At 39.6% G+C, this 14118-nt stretch overlaps 3 long non-coding RNA genes across 4 annotated transcripts; 1 reads left to right on the top strand and 2 right to left on the bottom strand.

Moving 5' to 3' along the window:
- Positions 1 to 4890: 4890 nt before the first annotated feature.
- LOC135349396 (uncharacterized) lies at positions 4891 to 8029 on the bottom strand. 2 transcript variants are annotated; one of them, XR_010398912.1, is made up of 5 exons: positions 7887 to 8029; positions 6296 to 7375; positions 5285 to 6241; positions 5145 to 5227; positions 4891 to 5015 (listed from the first exon to the last, which is right to left on the bottom strand). It is a non-coding gene; the product is annotated as an uncharacterized LOC135349396 (long non-coding RNA). The 2 variants fall into 2 exon arrangements; XR_010398911.1 differs by lacking the exon at positions 4891 to 5015 and having other exon boundaries at positions 5092 to 5227.
- A 727-nt stretch (positions 8030 to 8756) lies between these two features.
- LOC135349394 (uncharacterized) lies at positions 8757 to 10561 on the top strand. Its single transcript, XR_010398909.1, has 4 exons — positions 8757 to 8877; positions 8928 to 9092; positions 9165 to 9264; positions 9408 to 10561. It is a non-coding gene; the product is annotated as an uncharacterized LOC135349394 (long non-coding RNA).
- Positions 10562 to 10567: 6 nt separating this feature from the next.
- LOC135349395 (uncharacterized) lies at positions 10568 to 12230 on the bottom strand. Its single transcript, XR_010398910.1, has 3 exons — positions 11099 to 12230; positions 10919 to 11002; positions 10568 to 10849 (listed from the first exon to the last, which is right to left on the bottom strand). It is a non-coding gene; the product is annotated as an uncharacterized LOC135349395 (long non-coding RNA).
- Positions 12231 to 14118: the final 1888 nt, after the last annotated feature.

The raw sequence follows: 14118 nt of genomic DNA, 5'->3' as shown, positions 1-14118 counted from the left end.
TGTTTCTCACTTAAGGTTACGGCAACCGTTTGCTCATTAATTATATGTCCAGCTGAAACGCAGTAGTCATTTCATGGCTCGAATAGACATAAAGCTTAGCTTCACTATATGCAGGGCGGCTGTTTTCCTTGGCTCTGGCCGCGATTTTAAGTGGAAAAAACGCTTCGACCCGCCCTCCAGAATGGTAAGAAGCATCATATAAGAAGTGTTTTTGGAAGTTACTACTAGTTTTGTGTTGTTTCTCAGAGCTGAAGACTGATACTTGACATACAGCATATCATGTGTGTGCTTCAAATTTTTATCATGGAAAATCATTATAAGAAAATCATGATTTACCGCAACCTTAAAATGGTCTCAAAAGTCCGTGTATAGCAACGTGCATGCACAACACTATTTGCACCCTTTATTGTTATTGTAACACGTAACAGTTACGAGTTGTGAGTTGGCCGTGGGAGGTCAAGGCCCGTGGTGTCTCTAAAAGTGTCAGGACCAGTACAGCAGCACTTAATAACCAATATTTTGCAGGGAAAGAGGAAAAGTTGACAGAGAGTAATTCAAGCTAAACTCCAAAAAAATACAACGGACTTAGAGCTTGTTAAGCCTAGTGGATAGAAGAGCTAGAAACAGTTAAAATACAACACAGAACGATCAACCACAACATATTCACGAGCGCAAAATTAATTATAACGCGGAGTGTTTCAACCTTTTACACAGGTCGCTGATTATAGGCAAGTGCATGTTCCACAAGGTCTTACAAGCACCCTTTACATGTCAAGCCGGCAGTATAGGGGATTGGGTGGGGATTATACATTTATAATGAATGGTGGGGGTTCCTCATGTGCCTATCAATCCCCTTGTATATATATGGTATATATATGGTGGGGGTACACTGGGCAGCTAATCTAGCAACTTTGTGATGCGCATACGCATCAACATTGCTGGGGAAAATGTTGACTCTGTGTTGGGGGGAAAGTGAGTGCCCTCCCGTATGTCAGGGGTGGGGCTTGACATTGATAGGTGCATTTGGTTACAATTATTTGGTGAGTGTTGACACCATGAGTGTTGGCATGGTGCTATTGTATAACTACCTATTTTTAACACTGCCATTACAGCAGCAAATGGTATAGCAATATCCTTGTACCTATATCCTGTTAGATTTAGATTTGGTAAAAGACACTGAGACGGTAATGCTAATTTAAAAATCTATACCATAATCTCATGAACCATACATTGAAATGAAATAACTCGTAACTCGTAACTATTTCCGCCATGAAATCATCATCATTACCTAGCAACTGACCACCCCCAACTAATTGCCGAAACTTCTCTGCGAGGTCGACGCCCTTTTCCCGGGAAACACAGGTATACAAGTTCAATGGTGGCTCATTGGTGCTGTAACCTATACTGAAGCTATCACAATACAGTCTGTAGTACAGATGCTACTGTAGGCTTAGACTTACCAGATCCATAAACTGGCCTAGCTTGAAGTAGCTTCCTACCTAGCTATGATCCCAGTCACTGTTGACATTCTCACTGTCTAGCAGCTCACTGAGGTTATACTACGAAGATCTTGAAGTCATCATCAAACGGTCACTTTTCTTTCGACAGTATTGTACCTCGAGGCAAGATATTGAAAATACCACGTGAAAATACCACGTGAAAGAGCTAGTAATGTGCTAGTACCTACAGCGTGTGCGTATATAGCTCCTGTACAACGAAATTTTAAAAATCTCGGTAGCAAGGACGGGTTAAGTTAGTTTCAGTTGTGTTTAGCACACACTCAAAATTGGACATTATTAATTAATTAATTAATTACGGTTGGACAGCTCACATGATCAAACGTGACGTCACGTGTCGTAATATGATGTCTCTGCTGGACTTAGTAGGACGTGATTAATCCATCGTGATTAATCCATCAGTACAACTCTTGACAGCTGAGCATCTCTAGCTCGAGAACTACGGCAAGAAAGGATCGTTGAAGTCCAGAAGTCCAGAGCAACTAGCCGCCGCAGTTATTCGAATAAATCCGGAGGATGATTGAGGCAAGCCGCGGCTATTCGAGTCAATCCATAATCCGGATGATTGGGTGCTTTTTATATAGAAAAAGGAGTTTTAAAGTTTTTGTGAAAAGCTCTTTTTGTACATGTAAACAGTTAGAAGTTGAAGTGCAGAAGTGCAGTGCAACCAGCCCGTGCACACACTGTACGTTTTTCACTAATGCACAGTTGACTTCAACTTCTGCTGCCGTAGAGTTAGGTGCAGTATTGGCATAATAGCAACCCCTAATAGCTGCTACACTATCGACATTATCTACTTACTACATGTACATGACGTACATGACACTCTGCTATTATTGTGTTAGTTCTTGCTTTTATATGCTTTTATATTGCTTTTTCTTAACCCTTTAACCGCCACGGGCCACTTGCGAAATTCTAATTCTGCGATACTTAGGAAGTAGCTCGAACTACGCACATTCCGGAAGAGCTGTAGAATCACGTGCAATCTAGTCTAGAAATTTCCAAGCCTTATGTTAAAATTTCATTAGCATCTTTGTTTACTTGTGCCGATGTGCTTGAACAGCTTGAGGACAGCAATGGCGATGTCTCCTCTGGTAGGAGAACACATATACAGACACACACACGCGCACATAAAGGCACATTAAGATACACACACACAAGCAGTTCCACTCCTGGCCTGCCTAGCCCAAACTTTCCTGTTCTTCACATTGTGGACGAGGTGGACGAGATAGCATAACCCCCTTTACATTGCAACACTGGGCTTCTGTATTTTAAACTCGGGCTTCAGCACACTGCTGGACCTTTACAAGCTACGTAGGTAAGCGTATAGTATTATTAGCTAGTAGTCTCTCGCTCTGTCCTTGGCTGGTTGACTTAGAACTACAGAGAACTGTTACTGTTACTAAGGGGTGCATCTACACTGAAACAAATAAATTGAATATCAAACACTGTACACTACACTCTAAAAACTCATAAGCACATATTAAATGCTCTGAAGTGATCCCTTGCTCTGGCCTTGGCTGGTTGACTGTTTCGTTGGAAACCAGGAGATCCGTAACTACTGTAGACTACTGTCACCTTTCTTTGCTAGAGAAAATAATTTGAATATCAAACGTTGTAGACTACACTCTAAAAACAGGCCAGCTACTCTTCTAGTATATTTCACACACTCAGAGGCAGGTGGACAAGCATATTAAATCAAGCACATTAAATCAGATCGCTATACACAGAAATGATCCTGCCTCGGCTGGACTAGTTTGCTGCCTGCAGAAAACTGCTACTGCTTCTAGCTGATAATGAAAGTAATTTAATAGATTTTGTATGAAATCATAACCGCAGCTATTCGGTTAATGCTAAAAAAAATGGAAGGATCCCTATTAAGGATCCCCATAATTATTACAAACCACAATATAGCAGATATAGTGACAATGTATAGCGGACAATGACCTTTCACCCCATATTTTCAGATATCATGGCTCTGAGATATATTGACTTAAATTGCACAAGACTCACAACTTTGGCACCTTGTATTTCAGAAGCCATGCAACAAGGACCCCAAAAATTCTTGTGGTTATGCATACTATGAATGTACCAAGTTTCGGGAAGCGTGTTGATCTCACTTAGAATGAATGACCCATAGTAGTAGAAATGGGTGAGACTGAGACTGGGATCATAGCTAGGTAGGAAGCTGAGGTTAAGCTAAAAACTGAGAATCCCGACGCACTTGAGGTGGACCATCTTCCTGAACCTAGTTGAACCTCAAACATAGAACCTCAAACCTCAAACATAGAACCTCAAACACAAGTTTCTGCAGATCCGCCATGTACCGTGAGAACACTTATATCATGTGTTCAGTCACTTCGTAACATCATAGAGTATTGTTGAGCAGGCTGAGATTTAAATACCAGATGATAGAGCAAAGAATTGCCTATGCATTGATATGCTTAATTGCTAAATTGAGAAAAGTAAGGTAATGGTGGCTGCTTAGTCAAAGCGCTTCCGCTTTGGTGGAACGCGTTGGATTCAGAGCAGAGCATCAGATTTTACAGAGAAGTAGTATAAAGACAAAGTCGAATACCAAAATTTAACACAATGCTGTATTTTTTGCAACCTAGCTACATCAAGATGATTCAACATAAAGTTCAATGTTTTCTTTTTCCAAAAAACTAATTAGCTTAATTCAATTATGCTAATTAGCCCCATAAATGGTGATGATGTCATGCCGTAAGAAAACTGCAAAAAGCGGCTATGAAGATGCTAAGATCAAGCTTCAAAAACAAAATGGGGAGGGGAGAGTAGCAGTTACTGTATCTGTATTCTTGAGATACCTGTATTCTTGAGATACACAACATAGCCTACCTCTAGGGGTGGCTGCCAGAGCTAAGACAATTTTGCAATCATGACAACATACTCTATCTTTTGAGGGCTACTCTCTCTGGGCATCAAAAATTAGCCAACGTCACATAAAGTATTCAATATTAAACATAGTAATTGCACATATTGTTTTGTTATAATATCCTTAAATGAAAATAAAGATCATGTGACCATCATGTGACCAATTAACATGACATGTTACAGTGTGTCATGCAACATGCTGGTATATGTATTTATTCCCATCCAGAAATTTGGCGTTGACATCAATAATAACAATTAGGAAAGAGGTGTATAAATAAACGAATGTAATGCATGATTGTGATTGGCATGAATGTTTGTGATAATTCAAGTTTGTGAAGTCCTGCCAGCAACCTGGTCATCTGGTCATCCTTAATACCAAAAATGTGGTGTTGTATAAAAACCAAAAGTGGTTTGGGATAAGCGATGTTGAACGTGAAATAGATGGACATTGTTCAATGGTGTCTGGCTCAACAATAATTCTGGCTCAACAATAATACTCTTTTCTGCAACCACGATCATTTGGACAGCAGAGTCCGAATGAGATAATACAATTGCTGGAGCAGGAGGTAGGTTCTTGATATTCTTCTGTAGATCTTCATCAGCCTATATCATTTTGTGTGTGTGCGTGTGTATGTATGAAAAAATGTGTATAACATTAACGCTAAAATGACATCAAATAATTATAGATAAATTACACTGCCAAAACTTAATTGCTTGGGCTAATCAACTCACCGGAAACTCGTAGAGCAGCCGCATTTTGGCCCTGCTTGCAAGGAAATTATCCAGAAGGCTCAAACAACAGACAAACTCCAAAACTGCATAATTGAAATCAAATGCACGGACATGCGCATAGAAAATTTAGGTTTTCTTACAATGATCCTCCTCCTCCTCCTCGCTTTGAGGAGGAATCTAGGAATCTTTTGAAGGGTTTCTCTTATGCAAGGTCTCGTCGGTGCTTCAATCTGTGCAAGCTTGATGAGTTTCTCCTTGAACACTGGCCACTCTCTCAGGAAATCATGTTTCTTAGGCAAGCCCCTTAGGCAAGCCCAGAATCATGGTCAGCTCTCGTTTGAGCTATTATTATAAGTACAAAGAGTATACATCATCATGCACATGGCCAAACTTTATATACATAGGAAAAACATCCAGAACTTCAGTAATAGAGGGTTCATCTTTTATAATCCACTCTCTCCTACCACCAAATGTTTCCAACAACAAACGTTTCAATTTAGATGCCTTTGGGTTGCTCTTTGCTACCTCCTCATATATCAAAGTGATTTTTAGTAGGATTCACTGCAGATGTCTATACCCTCAGGGGATGCTGCATGGGATCAGGGAAAGCTATACACATGCACATGAACCACGTAATACATTCGCGTTAACATGACAGTTTGTTAACATGACAGTTTGTAGTGTAATTCTACGCTTTTTCGCAGTACTTGTTCTCTTGGGGGTGGTATCGGGGATATCCACGTCAGGTTCATCATCCTTGTCGCCTCTACGGCCATTCCTGAATTTCTGTAAGCTGTTCCTGCATGTGCCATGGTCATGTGCGATTAATGATAATGTTAACTTAATCAGTATTGTCCGTAATTACAGGATATTTCTCCATGAGCCTTGTGCAGGCCATTTCAGGCCATTTCATAGACAAAGCCGTTTGGTTTAGGATCATTCTGCATCATCAAGATATACAACGAGCCAATGATGTCTATGCGAGCGGCCTTGGTTATCACACCCTCCCTGAGGGATTTCATAGTGCGGTTGTTGAAACGATCAGGGAGTTTGAAAGTTTTAACCCAATCCTTGTTAGCCGATGAGCTTGTTCTTACCTGTAAAGTATAATGCATGGTATATAGTATTAAAAGGCAATTATTAAAACTTACTTTAGCTAAAGGAGTTTCAGACTGTTGGTTTGGTGCAGGCTTAGAAGTAAAGGATGAAATCAGCCTTTGAACAGACATCCTTGCCCCTAACACTGGAAACAGCTCCTTGAGATGGCTGCTGGTAAGTTCGAGGAAATCAGCTCCAGTCAGTCTGTTCACTTCTACAGCAGTCAGTACATCTTGGTGCTGTCCTTGATCAGCCAGATAGTTAGACAACTCCAGTGTCACTATGATCTCTTGCTGTAGCTGCCATCGTAGATGCTGCCATGCTGTCTTTTTGCACTTCGTGCCTTGATCTACGCGCAAGCGCATTTCCAGGCATTTCCACGTGACTAACCACGTGAGTTTTACTTCAGAGATTGGCTCCGCCCAACTCTCAGTAGTATACCACGTGCAATTCATCATTCTGAGCTTGCTATACGTACGTAGGTACTTACGAGTATAGTAGAAAGGATACCTACATATAGCTAGTAGCACACTATACTATAGGTATATATTCTGCCATGTCAAGCTATGATTGTCCCTGCTGTCAATATTTTTGCAGCACTACAAAAAGTTTTGTGAGACACATTCGTCTCTATCATGCTGACTCGCCAAGATTTAGTAGTGGACTGAATGGGTGCTGCCATAGATACTATAAATTACATGGATATGAAACGCCTCCGTAAACGGACGTTTGGGCTGGGATGATGATTGCCTCGGATGTAACGGTCTAGTATACGAATTTTTCCAAATAAAAATGGCTACTGAAAGTGTGTCTCTAGTTGTTCCAGGTTGTTCCAGCTCTGAGAGCGTCTCAGATGACTTTTGAAAATTTCTGACTGAGAATGATAATGATGATGGAGGCTTGACAATAACAAGAATAACTTTACATGTGCATTCTGGGATTTAATATAAAAAACTATGTGTCTAGATAGATTGGAAATGAATGAATCATGATAATGCATGCTTGGCTATAATAGCTGATGTGGAGTAGAGGCTTTGACATAGACATGTGGACGTCACATTCTCGTGTCATTCTTTCGCCAGTCAATGAATGGTTCCTTCTTCTCGCGAGGCATTGTCTGAGGTGTAGTCTGGCTGCAAAACATAAGCAAACAGTAAGTATGACATTGTAACTACTATAATAATTATACGAACGAAAAATAATTCTGTAGCTATAATTTCATAATCGTAATAATCAACAACAATTCATTGAGAGCGTGAATTTTTAGTACATTTGAACTTGCTTTTTAGCCAAACTAAGACATGTGCATTAATAAAACTTAGTGGACCCGGTGAACATGCCCTTACTCTACGCAATAAAATTTAGTACAGACATTCAATAAATGTGGTAAGAAATCAACTGACACAAAGAAGGACACTTGAAAACACCTTCAACTGTTTGTAACCAGATAGTTAAAGCAAGTGGACCCAGTACCTATACCTACTGGCTAACTACTACACAAAAAATAAACACAGTAATTCTTTTCAAACAGCAGATGAACTAACACAAAGTTATTAAAAGAGTGAATATAGCCATTTTAGCTCCACAAATCAGCTACAAATCAGCTACAACGCTCTAATTGGAACAATCATAACTAAAACTTACTTTACAGACCTAGTTAAAGCCAATCATAGTGGTATCACTTCAGTTTTCAATCGTAGACTCTTGTGACAACAGATTCTTTGCTTGCCAGTAGCTCTTCATTTTCTGGTAGCTGTGAGACAATCCTCCTCCCAGCAAAACTCCGGATACTATCTGGAATCACTGTAATCTAGAGGCGTTTCATATCCATGTAATTTATAGTATCTATGGTGCTGCAGAGCTTTCGTAAACTTTCACACGTTTCGAAACCATGTCTACTTTGCACACAATAAACATTGTCAAGTTTTCCAACATCCAAGACAGAGCTCCCCGGCCCCTGATGACATCAGCCTGACATCAGCCTCCAATCACCAATTATTGATCGCCAATATATCTCTCTTCAAAAGATAGCGTCGTTGACTCGGATGACTCACTAAATCCTATGTCTCCTGAATCTGATAGCCACTACTTTTCGACTATCCAAAGAGCTGCAGCTTTGTGGATCTTAAAAGTCAGAGACACACATAGAATCCCCCAGTCAGTGATGGAATCCATCATTAAAGATACAGATTCGTTGTATGAGGTACAGATTAGATTTGTACATTCACACATTGTTTAATGTTGTGTGGTTATTTAATTTATAATAAATTGCAAGGTCATGCTAGACAAGATAAAGCTGAAGGTACAGAGTGCTTTGCGGGAAGCCTGTGTGGATAAGGATGAGACAACCACTGTGCTCGAAACTCTTCATCCAAATGGCGTTTATGGTGCCTTGTTTCCACAATTGGACACCCATTACTTGCAGTTGAAATATTGCAGAGAGCAGGTAAGAATTATCGCCCCTTATGAGAAATTAGAAATTAGTGACTCTTCAATGTATTTCTAGGATCCTGGTCGCACATACAAAGGGAGTGGACGTAAACGTCGTCTTGTAGAGACTAAGGATACTTTGATGTATGTTCCCATTCTTGAATCCCTACGTCTTCTGCTGAAGAGTAAAACACTGGTATCTGAGGTTAGTCACAACTATAGCCGACAACTCGTTCTCATAATCTTATGGTATAGGTGGACAGTGGTCACTCTGATTCTTCTGGTTTTTTGCGTGACTATTGTGATGGCGAAAATTTCAAATCACATCCACTGTTTTCTGTCCGGAATGATACTTTGCAGCTCATACTGTACTATGACGACTGTGTGGTTGTGAATCCCCTCGGGTCGAACACAAACTAGGTTATGTACATATATTATAATTATAGTGCTGGCTCGATTTGTATTAAGAATTGTAATTTGTTGTGTTTGTAGGGTTCTTCTATTATACTCTTGGAAACCTTACTCCAAAACTGAGATCCCAGTTAGGTTCAATTCAACTCCTTGCAGTTGTGAAGACCAGGCTTATCAAAAAGTATACTATGCCAACTATATCGTGGAGGTCGTGAAGTTGGTATGTATTAATTAGTGTAATGTTGTTTTTAAAATAGAGACAGATAATTGAATTTTCATCGTCCAGCACATGCTGAGGTACTGTATTTGTATGCTATTACACAGGAGAATGTAGGCGTGCTGGTGGATATCAACGGTTTTCCAAGGCGATACTTTGGTACGATAGCATCAATTTGTGGAGACAACCTTGGAAGTAATGCTCTGGGGGAAGTTCTTTACTTGCGAAATTAATATCTCTTGCAAGATGGTTACGTCACCGCACGAGGCTAGTATACGGAGGTATGGGGAAAAGTTGGGGAAACATTCCAATATTTCATTGAACTTTGAAAGTCAATTTTTCGAAACGCATTTCTTTGAAGCCATCTAACTAAAAACGCTACGCGAACGATCTGCATATCAGTGTGTAGCTGTTGAAATTCTTTATAAGATCATACTACAAACTCGATTTTGATTATCCCCGCGTTAAGGGCCCTTTTCCTAAGTACTATCACATATGAATGCCGTCAAAAGCAAGCTAATAAGGAAGCGAGGTTGTGTAGTGCATGTAGAAAATAATAATTTATGCTCCTGTAGTGGTTGGGCGTGGCCTGATTTTGGGCCATGCCCATATCATGCAACTGCATTGTAGTACTTTGGCTGACTCTGGCAATGATATTCTTTATTAATACCATACCCTCGCGAAAATAAGCCCATCTTGAATAAACGCCCATCCCCTCTTTTGCTTCGAAGTTCTTGCACAAGGGTATTTTCACTCGATTATAAGCCCACCCAGAATAAGAAGTTGAGCATGCGCAGTAGCTGAATGCCACATGTTTACTATTAATTTTTGTGAAGAAAGGAAGTTTTAGGTAGTAGCTAGTAAGACTATACTCCTTGCTGGACCAAGATCAGACATTATAACTTTCTCTGTATGGATCTGTTTGCCCCTGAAGATGTATATGCAGGGAACAAGTAGTCCTATATGCTGAGAAAGGAAACAGAAAGTCTAAGAAAGTTATCACACAGGCTAATTTTGCAGGTTACCTTGCCTTGGTTTTCTGAAACAAAGTACCTGATAGCTGCTCTGTAGGAGTATGACCTACCATCCTTCGAGAAGTTTCTGCTACATCTGACATCAACAAGCAACGAATAGAGTCAGAGTCCACTTCTTCATGTTCATTCTCTTGTCATGCTTTAATCATACTCATGCATTAGTTTATAACATTGTTGTTGTCAATAAAATGTTCATACTATCTATTAAAATGAAAATACAATAAATTAATACAATAAATTAATACAGAATTGCCACAAAGCAAAGTGTAAACCTCGATTTGAGGCCGCGGGTGGGCGTATATTCGAATGAAAACTCGCTGTTCGCGATTAAACGCCCAGTCCCCTAATAAGCCTAGACTTCTTGCAGAAAAGGGTGGGCGTATTTTCGCGAGGGTACGGTAATAGCATGAAGCATCAAACTGTTTACAGTAGATCTAGTTACAATACATTAAATAAGGTCACATAATCCAGTTTTGGATTGTTGCTAGATGGTAGTAGGTGACGTTGTACTTCTCCTGCAGCGAATATTAGGCTTACATAATTTTGCGTACGTATGACATGTTAGCGGGATGAATATCTTTTACCTTGTTTTTAATTTCATCATCTGAATTGTCTTCAGCAAATTTTGCATCCAGAAACCTTTCGAAATCTAAAGGAAACCTAGGGTACTGACCACACACGTCAGCATAAACCATCAAATTCTGATGTTTTCACATCATTATTATAATAATAGTAAAGATCATAATTGTACCTTTACAGCTTACCTGAATAATAGTCTCCAGTACTTCCCTCATTTGAGTTCTAGAATTCCATTCAGACTCCAACAAGATGTAAGATACTAAAAGCTGTGGATCTATATAATATAATACTTACCCTGCTTCTAAAAAGCCAAGTCTAATTCCTTCCAGAGTCATAATGAGAAGAAGACAGAGCAGCAAAAGAGCAGAATTCAATTGTGGACGGATGAATGTGCCATGACTGCGTGAAGTGCTAAAAATAGAAATTTCTATTTTTAGCTTCTATTTTTAGCACTTCATTCAAATTCACATATTCATCCGCCGACATTTGAATTCTGCTTGTACTATAGATAGTGATTTGAGTTTCATGGCCATGCATACCCTCTCTTCTTTTATATAGTGCAGTTAGCCACAAATGCCCATTCTATTGGCTTTTTTTATTGTTTAATATCTCCATGGTGTTTTATCTTAAAGGGGGTGGACTGGGCTACATTTTGTATGGCTTCAAATTTGATTTTTTTGGTTCACCTTTAACCTTAGAGCTAATATTGTATTTTGTTTAAAAGTGATTTAACTCCAGCCCTGTGTGGTTTCACAAGTCCATATTTGGTATGCAAGGTTTACATTCCATTGCAAACCATACTAGGTCACATTAAGTAAGAAGTAGATTCAATAAGTAGACTATTATTTTATTATGGCACCGTTGCAGGAATTGTTTCAACTTTATAAAAATTAATGCAATCATGTTAGTATTATGAAACAGTGCACAAAACAGTACAATAAACTAAGTTAGGTCATTAGAAAGTTCTAGGACAAATTGTCGTGGTCACTCGTGTATTCCAATACGCCTGTGTGACTTCACCGCAGTTTTATACTTTTTAAGTTTCTCATCCAGCTCCTTTCCAGGCACAAGTCCTTCTAGATAGCCAAACATGTAGTGTCTAACTTTCCTACAATGGTTTTGAATGTTTTCGTTCGTGAATTCGTATGAATTAGGTATGTTTACTCGTAAAGATTGAATGGAATAATTACAGTGTGCTCTTGTATATCGCTTCATCTGTATGGGGTGTTATCTGTGTCAAAATTACTATGCCAGTGTGCATATGCCGGTGTGCAATGTGCATATGCCGGTGTGCAATGTGCATATGTCAACATGCATGTGCATATGCCAGTGTGCAATGTGCATATGTCAACATGCATATGCATATGCCAGTGTGCAATCAATGTGTGCTGCACATTTATATAATTATGTCAGTGTCCAATGTGTATATGTCAGCATGTGAATTTACATGCATGTATCTATGATGTATGACATCGCAAGTTCACGATACGTACATGTCATGCGGAGGTCAAAGGTGAACATGCTAGGTGTGCTCTAAATGCAAAGCCCACCAAATGGAAGGAGTTGTAGCTTCACTTGCGAATAGGCTTGATGCACTTGTTGTTAGTATACAGCATGTTGATGTAGATGACACTGACGAGTTAGAAAACTTTTGTGTTCGCCTGGAATCACTATATGCTGACTTGATCGAAACTGATTTAAGTTTTGGTGGTCTAATTCCTTCTCAAGTAATACAAAATGTATTTGAGTGCTGGAAGCAATTTCAAGATGTTGAAGTATCCATACCAGGCCGGCCTGCATTCGAAATTTCCCCTAGTGCACTTGAGAGTCTCATGGACCTCCAGTTCACGTCTCAAGACATTGCCACAATTCTTGGTGTGTCTAGAAGTACTGTTTGTAGGCGAATGAGGCAGTATGGCCTCTCATATGAAACTAACTATTGCTGTATCAGCGACCAAAACCTCGATGAGATTGTGACAACAATATCTGCACAACATCCAGGATGTGGTAGCAAAATGATGAACGGTCACCTTCGGGCACAGGGAATAATTACTCAACAAATTCGAGTAAGAGAATCTCTACGACGGACTGATCCTGAGGGTATAGCTAGTAGGCTTCATACCAGTGTACGTCGACGAGTCTACAACGTTCCTGCACCCCAATATTTATGGCACATAGATGGAAACCATAAATTAGTAAGGTATGATGCTTTTTTATGTAGCCTATAATAGGTATGGCCGCCTATTTAAGTATGTGTGCACAATACATAATTATGTGGCCACTAAGTTTTCTGTATAATTATATACATGCATGCAGCTGTATAAACCAGTTTTTTTTAACCCAGATGGAGATTTGTGGTGCATGGTGGAATAGATGGTTATTCAAGGTTGCCTGTGTTTTTGAATTGTTCTACTACCAACACTTCCGAATTGGTTTTTCAGTATTTCCTTGAAGCAGTTAACACGTACGGATGTCCACTACGAGTGAGATCAGATATGGGAGGAGAAAATATTAAGGTAGCCGAATACATGTGGTCTCGCCAGCACACTGGATTAGGTGAAGGTATGATTATGGGTCGATCGGTTCATAACCAAAGAATCGAGAGACTTTGGAGAGACGTGTATCAAGGTTGTCTTGGTCTATACTACAACATCTTCTCTTATCTCGAAACGTGTGGACATCTTGATCCATGCAACGAGCTTCATTTACTTGTTCTCCACTATGTCTATAAACCGAGAATTCAACAGAGCCTGGACAGTTTTAGATATGCTTATGCTCACCACCCACTGAGCTCCTGTGGGAATCGAAGTCCGATACAATTGTTTGTTTCTGGTGCTATTCGCTGTGCACAGATACACCAACAAAACTATAAAACTATGTAAGTTTTAAGTGAACTTTGTGATTTATTTAGGGCAAATAGGCGAAATAAAAAATTGGGGGGAGGGGGGGTGCGTACATATGCACAAGGTGCATTGCAAACTATACAACTATACAAACTATAGGAGGATCGGGGTCCGGGACATATATTCCTTCCCAGAACATTTTTAGCTCAGCTTGTATAAATAATTATAATTATGTCCATACTACTACTGTCAAAAATCAAATTCCCCTCAATGATGTAATCACTTAGTTGTTGGTGCTTGTTCTAATACGTTGTTTTTCTATAGGGGTCTGTATCTGTAAGTGATGGAATCGACCTCAGTGC

This window comes from Halichondria panicea, chromosome 15 (genome assembly GCF_963675165.1).
Source record: "Halichondria panicea chromosome 15, odHalPani1.1, whole genome shotgun sequence".
Taxonomy (NCBI): domain Eukaryota; kingdom Metazoa; phylum Porifera; class Demospongiae; order Suberitida; family Halichondriidae; genus Halichondria; species Halichondria panicea.
This window is presented reverse-complemented; position numbering and strand designations above follow the sequence as displayed.